The sequence below is a fragment of the Capsicum annuum genome, chromosome 1 (assembly GCF_002878395.1).
Source record: "Capsicum annuum cultivar UCD-10X-F1 chromosome 1, UCD10Xv1.1, whole genome shotgun sequence".
Lineage (NCBI taxonomy): Eukaryota > Viridiplantae > Streptophyta > Magnoliopsida > Solanales > Solanaceae > Capsicum > Capsicum annuum.
In genome coordinates, this window is record NC_061111.1 from 232741668 (window position 1) to 232752322 (window position 10655).

Below are 10655 nucleotides of genomic sequence, written 5' to 3' on the forward strand. Positions count from 1 at the left end.
GAAGATCTAATTTCAAGAAAGTTTCACCATCAATCTTCACTAAATTACAAACTAAGGTATGTGTTGTGTTCATTCATGGATTCCTTCTATCCATGAAGCTCAAGAACCTTGTTTTATCTATAAATCATGGTATTTATGTTGTGGGTTATTTGTAATCATGTTGTTGACGTTGATTGATTTCAAAGTTAGAATCTTTGTGTGTTTATCATGATATTATGTTACCATGCAAGATAAAATCCATGAATTTAGTTGCTTATGATGTGTAATTTGATGAATTCACTTATGCCCTAAGTTATGCATGCAAGGTGGTTGATAAAATGCTTGAAAAAGTAGAATCATGCTTTATAACTCAAGACATAAGCTAAATATGACATGCTTGTCATCTTCTATGTTTAAATAATTTCCATGCTATCATTGTGAAATATGTATATTGTCGGAATGGCCATGATATTAGAATATGAGATTATAATATGACTATCAGCATTCTCGTCTATGTAAGATAGTATGATAACCCTGTACTTCATGAAATCCACAACTTATTAAATTATGTATTGTTGATGTGGGTCTTGTACTTGATAAAGTCATGCTTCGTCAGTTCCTTTCTATCGAGTCCTGGAGGTACTTGTACCCGAAACATTAGTTATGTGCCTAGAGTCATGTTATGTTTTCATGATACTCTCAGTCAAGCTATGATTATTAGACTTCAGACAGTCTTATGACTCAGGAAATCTTCTTGATCTCATGAACTCAGTCAGTTGTTGGATATCAGTAGTATTCCTTCAGTCAACGGAATTTAGTAACTCAGCCCATGTTCAGTTCAGTAAATTATGTTCAGTGTCTATTCAGATAGGAGTAGAAATTAGTATCGAGCGAACCCAAGGATGGGAACTCACCTGTTATATAGGGGTGTGATTCTTAGAAGCAATCCTTGCATTCTAGAACTATGTAGCCAGCAAAGGTTGAGATATAATATCCTTCTATATGAGGGTAGATTAGGTGGCTTAACCTGCTATATGAGGGTAGATTAGGTGGCTTAACCTGCTATATGAGGGTTCCCACCATTCTCAATAGAGTTACCTATTATATTAGGGTCACTCACTTATTGTCCTTACCAGTGGCGTGGTATTGACACCCTTCCAATCAGGGCATAAATTGGACCCCAATTCAACTGTAATGTATCATTTGGGACATGTCAGTTAGATGACTACCTCCCAAAGTCTCAGTATCAGTCTCAGTAAAAGAACTCAGATAGTTCTTCAGAATTCAAGACTGTTAGATATAGTCAACTCAGATATAGTACAAAACTCAGCTAATTCTATCAGATTCAGGGCTGTCAGATACAGTCACTCATGTTATCAGTTATCAGAATTCAGTCATTAGTCATGTTAGTCATCAGCATACTTATGTTATCATGATTTCAGATATAGTTACTATGTATGCATGCATGTATTCTCACGTTCATATTAGTCAGTTAGGCAATATTGTTCATGCATATGAACCCCATGCATTTAGCCTACCTTACATGCATACCAGTATATTTAAAGTACTGATGCATTTGCACTATAGTGTCTTATACCATAGGTTCAGAGACACGAGCTCCAGAACGTTAGTAGATTCCAGATATTAGCAGTCAGAGTTAGCAGCGAGTCCTCATCCTTCGAGGCCATGATTATTTCCTTATTATCTCATTAATTAGTTTATTAGTTGGAGTTAGTTAGGGACATATCCCATCAACTCCTTAATCAGACAGTTCAGTCAGTTAGAGGCTTTCCAGACTATTATGTTCAGACAGTTATTTCAGTTGTTTTGGGTATTTCATACCCCGTTTAGATATTATGTTTTACTTCAATTATGTGAACCTTATGTCTTTCAGTTCATGTTTCCGCATTATTCTGTATATTATGCAGTATACAGGTACAAGTATCAGTCACGGGTTAGCTTGTGGTCCTTCAGGGTCATGAGCACCGTGTAGCATTCCAAATATCAGATTTGGGGCGTTACAAACTTGGTATCAGAGCCTAAGGTTTAATAGATTCCTTGGAAGTCTGAAAGCCACATCTAGTAGAGTCTTATATATGGGTGTGTTGTGCACTATATTTTTGTGTAGAAGGCTATAAGATGTTTTAGGAATAATTTCACTTCTTTCAGTATTCATATCGTGCTAGTGAGCATAATCTCAATCTAATCTCTCAGTCAAATCTGTTTCTCCTCCTTATTTTAGAGCATGCCTCCCAAGAGAAGAGCCCAACCTGTCCAAGAAGATCCCTTGGACAAACAAGTTTCTCATGCGAAGTTCAGGGACACATTCACTACTCTTGCTCAGTCAGTTGCTGCTCAGAATGAATGACCAGCTGTCGTTTCAGCTAACCCAATGGCCAATTCAGCTGCATCTAGGATTCAGGATTTTACCTAAATAAATCATCCATCCTTTCTTTGGTCTAAGACAGACGAAGACCCTCAGGAATTCCAAGATCAGGTGCATAAGGTTACAGACATAATGGGGTTACGTCTAGTGAGAGTGCTGAGCTAGCTACATATCAATTGCAGGATGTGACTCATACTTGGTTCAAGCAATGGAAGTCAAAGAGAGTAGACGATGCAGGGTCAGTTGAGTGGGAGGAGTTTGCTTCAGCGTTCCTTGATAGATTCTTTCCCCTAGATCTTAGAGAAACTAAGGTGCTAGAATTCATCAACCTCAGGTAGGGCAATATGATAGTGAAAGATTATTCTCTTAAGTTTACTCAATTATCCAGATATGCCCCCCATGTGGTTGCAGATAGCTGGGCAAAGATGAGTAAGTTCGTTTTAGGGGTGAATGATAGCGTGGTTAATGGGTGTAGATCCGCCATGCTGAATTGTGACATAACTTTAGCCAGGATCATGACTTATGCTCAATAGATAGAGGAGCAGAAGATTAAGATGAGGGAGAAGCAGAATAAGAGAGCGAAGATCGGTAGTTTCAACTTTCCTAAGCCTAAGTCAGAAGGAGGAAACCGTTCTCAATTTTGTCCTAATTCATCAGTTCCAGCTCCTTCTTTAGCCAGTGCTCCAGTTCCTAAGTTCAGAGAGGGTAACAAAAATAGAGCGTCAGGCTCTAAGTCTCAGGGCAGTGTTAGCAATGCCCGCACCTATCCTCTTTGCCTGACTTGTGGCAAGCACCATCAGGGTATTTGCAGAGCTGGCAGTGGTATTTGTTTTAGATATGGAAAGCCAGGTCATCGAGTCAGAGAATGTCCTCAGCCAGGTCCTCGAGGTCAACAGAATTGCTCATCAGCTTAGTCCGGTCGCTCAAATCAGCAGGGTGCCACCTCCAGTGCTACTAATGGGCAACACCCAAATCGTCTCTATGCTCTTCAGTCCCAAAAAGATTAAGAAAATTCTCCTGATGTGGTTACCAGTACATTACAGATCTTTCATGTACATGTTTACGCTTTGCTAGATCCAGGAGCTTTTTTGTCTTTTGTCACTCCTTATATAGCAGTCGATTTTCGAGTCAGTCCCAAAATTCTAGCAGAGCCCTTTTTAGTCTCTACCCTAGTGGGTAAAACCATCATAGCCCAATAGGTATACAGGAACTGCTCGATTATGATATCTCAGAAAGTCACCTCAGTAGACTTAGTCGAATTAGAGATGACTGATTTTGATGTCATTCTCGGCATGGATTGGCTTCATTCCTGCTATGCCACAGTCGACTACAGAAATAGAATAGTCTAATTTCAGTTTCTGAATAAACCCATCCTAGAGTAGAAGGGTAGTGTATCCGCTTTCAGAGGTCAGCTTGTTTCCTACCTTCTGGCACAAAAAATGATATCTAAAGGATGTGTCTATCATCTTGTTTGAGTTAAGGACACTAATTTCGAAACTCCCAGTCTTGAATCATTCCCAGTAGTGAATGAATATTCAAATATCTTTCCTGAAGATCTTCCAGGAATTTCTCCCGAAAGGGAAATAGACTTTGGTATTGATCTTCTTCCAGATACTCAGCCTATCTCTATTCCGCCATACAAAATGGCACCAACAGAACTCAAAGAACTGAAAGAACAGTTGAAGAATCTCTTAGATAAAGGATTCATCAGACCCAACATTTCCCCGTGGGGCGCTCCAGTATTATTCGTGCGCAAGAAAGATGGTTCTATCAGAATGTGTATAGACTATTGTCAACTCAATAAGGTCATGGTCAAGAACAAGTATCCACTTCCCAGAATCGATGACTTGTTTGACCAACCCCAGGGTGCCAGTTATTTCTCTAAGATAGATCTTAGATCTGGCTATCATCAGCTTAGAGTTAGGGAATGTGATATTCTGAAAATAGCTTTTCAAACTCGGTATGGCCACTTCGAATTTCTAGTCATATCATTTGGTATTACCAATGCCTAATCCACTTTCATGGACTTGATGAACTGTGTGTTCAGTAGTACTTGAATATGTTTGTCATAGTCTTCGTAGATGATATTCTGGTCTATTCTTGCAGTGAGCGCGATCATGCAGACCATCTCGAGATAGTACTTCAAACTCTCAGAGATCATCATCTATTCTCCAAATTTAGTAAGTGTAAGTTTTAGCTAAGGTCAGTAGCATTCCTTGGTCATATCATTTCCGGTGATGTCATTAGAGTAGATCCTCAAAAGACCAAAATAGTAAGAAACTGGCCTCGCCCTGTCTCTCCATTAGATATTAGGAGTTTCTTAGGTTTGGATGGATATTACAGATGGTTTGTTAAGGGATTTTATTCTATTTCATCTCCTATGTCCAGATTGACTCAGAAGAAAATTAAGTTTCAGTGGTCAGATTCTTGTGAGAAGAGTTTTCAGGAGTTGAAGACTCGACTCACCTCAGCTCCAGTTTTAGCTCTTCCAGATGGTCCAGATAGGTTCATAGTGTATTGTGATGCATTCAGAGTAGGTTTGGGTTGTGTCCTAATGTAGTATGGTAAGGTCATAGCCTACGCCTCCAGACAGCTTAAACCCCATGAGAAGAATTATCATACTCATGATCTTGAGTTAGCTCCCGTAGTCTTTGCCTTGAAGATTTGGAGGCATTATCTCTACGGAGTTTATGTAGATGTATTCACATCCGGGAAAGGCCAATGCAGTGGCCGACGCTCTCAGTAGACTGTCTATGGGTAGTGTTGCTCATGTGGATGACAGTAAGAAGAACTTAGCTCAGAAAGTACATTAGCTTACCAGACTAGGCGTTCACTTAGTTGATATAGATGAGGGTGATATATGGGTTTAGAGTATTTCAGAATCATCTCTAGTTTCTGAGGTAAAAGAAAATCAAGATAAAGATCCCAGCCTTGTCTAGTTAAAAGAGTCAGTTCAGGATAAAAAAGTAAAGGTTTTCTTCCAAAGGGGAGATGGTGTTTTGCATTGTCAGGGTCGTATCTGTGTTTCAGGTGTAGATGACTTAAGGAAATAAATTCTTGCAGAAGTGCATGGTGTGCGCTACTCTATTCATCCAGGGGCCACAAAAATGTATCGCAACTTGCGGAAAGTCTATTGGTGGAGTGGGATAAAGAGAGATGTTGCAGAGTTTATGGCTAAGTGCTCTACATGTCAGCAGGTTAAGATAGAACATCAGAATCCTAGTGGTCCTATGCAAGAGTTTTTTTTTTAATTCCTACTTGGAAGTGGGAAGAAATGAACATGGACTTCATGATGGGTTTGCCTCGAACTCGTCACTAGCATGATTCAGTCTAGGTCATTATAGATAGAATAACCAAATTAGCCCATTTCTTTCCAGTCCATCCCTCTTATTCAGTCGAGGATTACGCCAAACTCTACATTAGGGAGTTGGTCAGATTGCACGGTGTTCCGCTATCTATTATCTCAGATAGAGGTACCCAGTTCACCTCTCATTTTTGGAAAGTGTTCCAAAAGGGTATTGGTACCCAAGTTCATCTCAGTACAACCTTTTATCCTCAGACAGATGTTCAAGCAAAAAGGACCATTCAAACTCTAGAAGATATGCTAAAGGCGTGTGTAATTGATTTCAAGGGTACTACTTGCCTTTGATTGAGTTTACATACAACAACAGCTATCATTCCAGTATTCACATACTCCATTCGAAGCTCTCTATAGTAGGAGATGTAGATCTCCAATTGGTTGGTTCAAAGTTAGTCAGGCCTCAGTTATAGGTTCTGACTTGGTATTTGATGCCTTAGAAAAAGTTCAATTAATTAGAGAAAGACTCCGGGATGCTCAGAGCCGACAGAAGTCTTATGCAGATATTTATAGAAATGATCTCAAGTTCGTGATTGGTGACTATGTCTATCTAAAGATCTCTCCTATGAAGGGAGTGAAGCAGTTTGGCATGAAAGGGAAACTCAGTCCCCGATATGTCGGTCCCTTCAAGATTCTCAATCGATTCGGCAATATAGCTTATGATCTCTAATTACCTTCAGATCTAGCCTCAGTTCATCCAATCTTTCATGTCTCTTTGCTCAAGAAGTGTATAGGTGATCCAGCAATTGTAGTCCCTATTCAAAGCATCGATGTTCAGAACAACCTCTGTTATGAAGAGATTCCAGTCAAAATCCTAGACTATCTATAACGCCTCAATTTTTTAAACTGAAATGCTACACGGTGCCCATGACCCCGAAGGACCACAAGCTAATCCATGACTGATATATGTACCTAAACACAGCATAATATTCTGTATAAATGCAAAAATATGTACTGAAAGGACATAAGGTTCAAATAGGATAAACATCTGATAAACAATGTCTGAAAGCGGTATAACAATACCAAAAAAAATCTGAAATAACTGTCTAACATGTTATAATCTGAAAGCCTCTCAACTGTATGAATAAAGAGTTGATGGGACATGTCCCCAACTAACTCTGACTACTAAAATACTCTAAAAACTGAAATAATAATGTAATCATCATGTCCTCGAAGGATGAGGACTCACGCTGACTTTGACTGCTGAACTGGGATGCTATTGATCCTCTGGAGTTCATACTTCTAAACCTATGTATAAAACATCATAGCGCAAATGTGTCAGTATTTTGAATATACTGGTATGCAATTGAGGTAGGCTGAATGCAAATGGTTCATATGTATGAACAATACTAACTGACCGAGTAACATAAACGTGAGAACATATGCATGACTACGTAACTTAACTGAGATCGTGATAGGACTGAATACTGAGTTTTGACTACTGAATTTACTGATTTAAATAACTGAGTCATTGATGAGTGAGAAAGACTGATACTGTATTACTGAATACTGAGGGACTGATACTATGTTACTGATACATGAATAACTATGTCTGATAGTTCTGATTATAAAGAACTGGTCTGGTTGACTGTATCTAACAGTCCAAAAACTGAATAATGATAACATAAGTTTTGATAACTGATATAACTAACACATGGGTGACTGTATCTGACAGTCCTAAATTTGATGGAACTAACTGAGTTCTATACTATATCTGAGTCATTTGTATCTGAAAGTCATAGAATTTGAAAAACTATCTGAGTTCTTTTACTGAGACTGAGACTGAGACTGTGACTGAGACTATGGGGGGTAATCATCTAACCGACATGCCTCAAATTTAAACTCGTGGGGTCCAACCTGTAACCCCTACTGGAAGGGTGTGAATACCGTGCCACGGGTAAAGACAACATATGAGTAAACCCTATTCTGTTTGGGAGCCCTTTTTTGTCGGCCCTTACTATTAGATAAACTCATATAAGATGTATTAGCCCTAGGTTTAGAGACATCTCAATCTACGCTGGCTACGTAGTTATGGAACACAAGGATTGCTTCTAAGGATCACACCCTCTACTGAATAATAGGTGAGTCTCCATCCTTGGGTTCACTCGGTGCTGAATCCTACTCCCAACTAAATAGACACTGAACTGATTAACTGAACTGAACTGATACTAATGGTATTGTTTAGCGGAGCTAAATTGAGTTTACTGAGTTTCGTTGACTAACGGAATTTAATGAGTTCTGAGGACTGACTGAGAATATTAAAGTTGATGAAATTGACTGGGAATACTGAGGTTACTGAGATTACTGAACTACTGAGATTACTGAGATTTCTGAGATTTCCTGAGTCACACGACTGACTGAGTTCTATGGATTATAGCTTGACTGACGAGATCATGAAAACATGACATGGCTCTAGACACACAGCTAAATGCTCGGGTACAAGTTCCCCCAGGACTCGATGAGAAGAAACTGATATAGCATGGCTTACTTGAACACATGACCAATGACACAATTCATAGTTTATATATTGAAGCACTTCATCAAACATATGATATGCATAAGTTTGTACATACATGGGAATTTCATGATATCATACTAGTTGGCCATTTTTCCTTCATCTAGGAATTTAATCAAACACATGGAAGGCATAGCACATGTAGACAGTATTATACAACAATTGATCATAATGATTCATCTCTAATTTCATCATCCTAGGGTTTATTCATAGGTTGACATGAATATAATCTATACAAATCAATTCCACATAAATTGATCACCCAACATGGATTTGAATTCAATTGATCATTCACAACATAAACAAAACAAACTCAACATGAAATTCATAAAGAAATCCATAAACGAAAACTTAGAAAAGAGATTATTGGGCTTCATGGATGAAAGGAGTCCATGAATGAACACTACGCATACCATAGTTCGTGATTCTACGAAGATTGATGGAGAGATTCTTGAAATTTGACGGTGAATTCCCTTGGAATTGAACCTTCTATGAAAACCCTAGGGCTTTTTTTTAAGAGTTTTTGAGAGTAATTAAGTATAAGCTGCTGAATTATGGCCAAATCTCGTGTTATAAGTCTTATATAGGTGGAAAATTGACCCTTTTAACCCTAGGACACGTATTTAATTTCTAATAAAATTTCTTGATTTGTCATCCTTGGCGCGATGCACCACTATCGCGCCGTCACTAGAATTGGACAATTGGGAATCTGTATGGTGGCGCGACGCAGAGCTAACGCATTGCCACCTTGTCTGCGACCTAGAAGTTTGCACGACGCGCCACTATCATGGAGCAACACTGGAAATTGACAATTGCTATTTGAGCTATCTCCGCGATGCGCTGAAGGCTCAGGTGATACACTGTCTCACTAAAAAGGCTCTAACATGATAAAAAAGTGAAAATCTTGAAAATACCACATCTATAAAATTGGATTCATCTTTCAAAAAAAGCTTTTAACATTCTTGGGAAAAAATTTTAAGCTAGGAAAAGTACGGGTATTACAATATCTTCCTCTTGAGAACATTCGTCCTCGAATGAGACTGAGAGTGAGGGAATAACATAAAATGACGCACATACTGAACCTGAATAACTGAAACATAATCTCATAACTGACATGACTGAAGAGCTTAATATAATATTCTGAACATGCATATCTGATGCATGACTAATAAACTGAATTCATGCATATCTGATGTATGACTGATAATTGACTCGTGAATACATAACTGAATATTTTTATGAACTGAGCTTTTCATAGTGAGAATGCATGTCTGATGCATGATTACATAACTGAATTGGTATATGAATGCATGACTGAATATGTAAGAGTACTTAGTACCAAGTTTGTAATGGGGATCTATGCATGAACTGAATACTAAGTTTGTAATGGGAGTTTGAACATGGAACTGAGTAAGCTTAAGAAAATTTTTACGTGACTGAAAGGCACTGGTGACCCCATGATTATGCTAGAAGTATGCATGAACTGGAACCTGAGAACATAACTGAGGCTGAAATATGACACATAAACTAAGTTTTGTGAACTGAACTGAGCCCCTAAATACATGGGTCACGACTGAGATTTGAACTTGAGGGCTAACTTATGAGTACCCTTTACTCTAAACTGGATTCTTTATGCGAAGAGAAACTTAACTTAAGATATGAGAGCATTGGGGAATAATGGGGTATCTCCCTCTTGGGACACTAGATCCCTCTAGGAATACTGTCTTGGCTGAGCTACTGAGGAGAAACTGAGGTGATGCATAAGGAACCTAGTATCTAAATTGATTGATTAACTGAGATCTAAAACTTAAGGCCTGATACTTCATCTAAGATAAAGCAACTAAGCTTCATGCACTGCAACTGAGACTACTGAAAGATTTATGAGGTGCTGAGCACGAATGCGTAAACATACTGACATTCCAATTAACTGAAGGATAGAATTGTACTTTATCTTGAATAATTGGATTGCAACTGCAGAGCATTATGCATAGGAGAAAAGGACTTACTGAGTAACATGAGGTAACTGGGCATGGATTTATGAAAACTGTATTACTTGAGAATAAAGTGCCACACATGTAACGTGATTCTGAAAGATTTGGTAAACTGAGGTACTGACAACTGAAAGAGAAACTGTTAGTTACAAGCCATGGCAAAGCAATTCTGAGACTGAACTATATTTAGAATCTGACTACTGAACTGGGATAGAATGTTGGGTTTGATTAACTGAATCTCTAAAATTGATGTTTTAGATTGACAATGAGGTACTTAGTTCTTAGACTAAATACTAATTACTGAGCGCTGAATACTGGAATTGATCATTAGTAATTGAGTCTGATACTAATGCTAATGCACTAAATTCTGATGGCTAAGAAATTAATAACTGATAGCCATGGTATTGTAGGACTATCTGAGTTCTT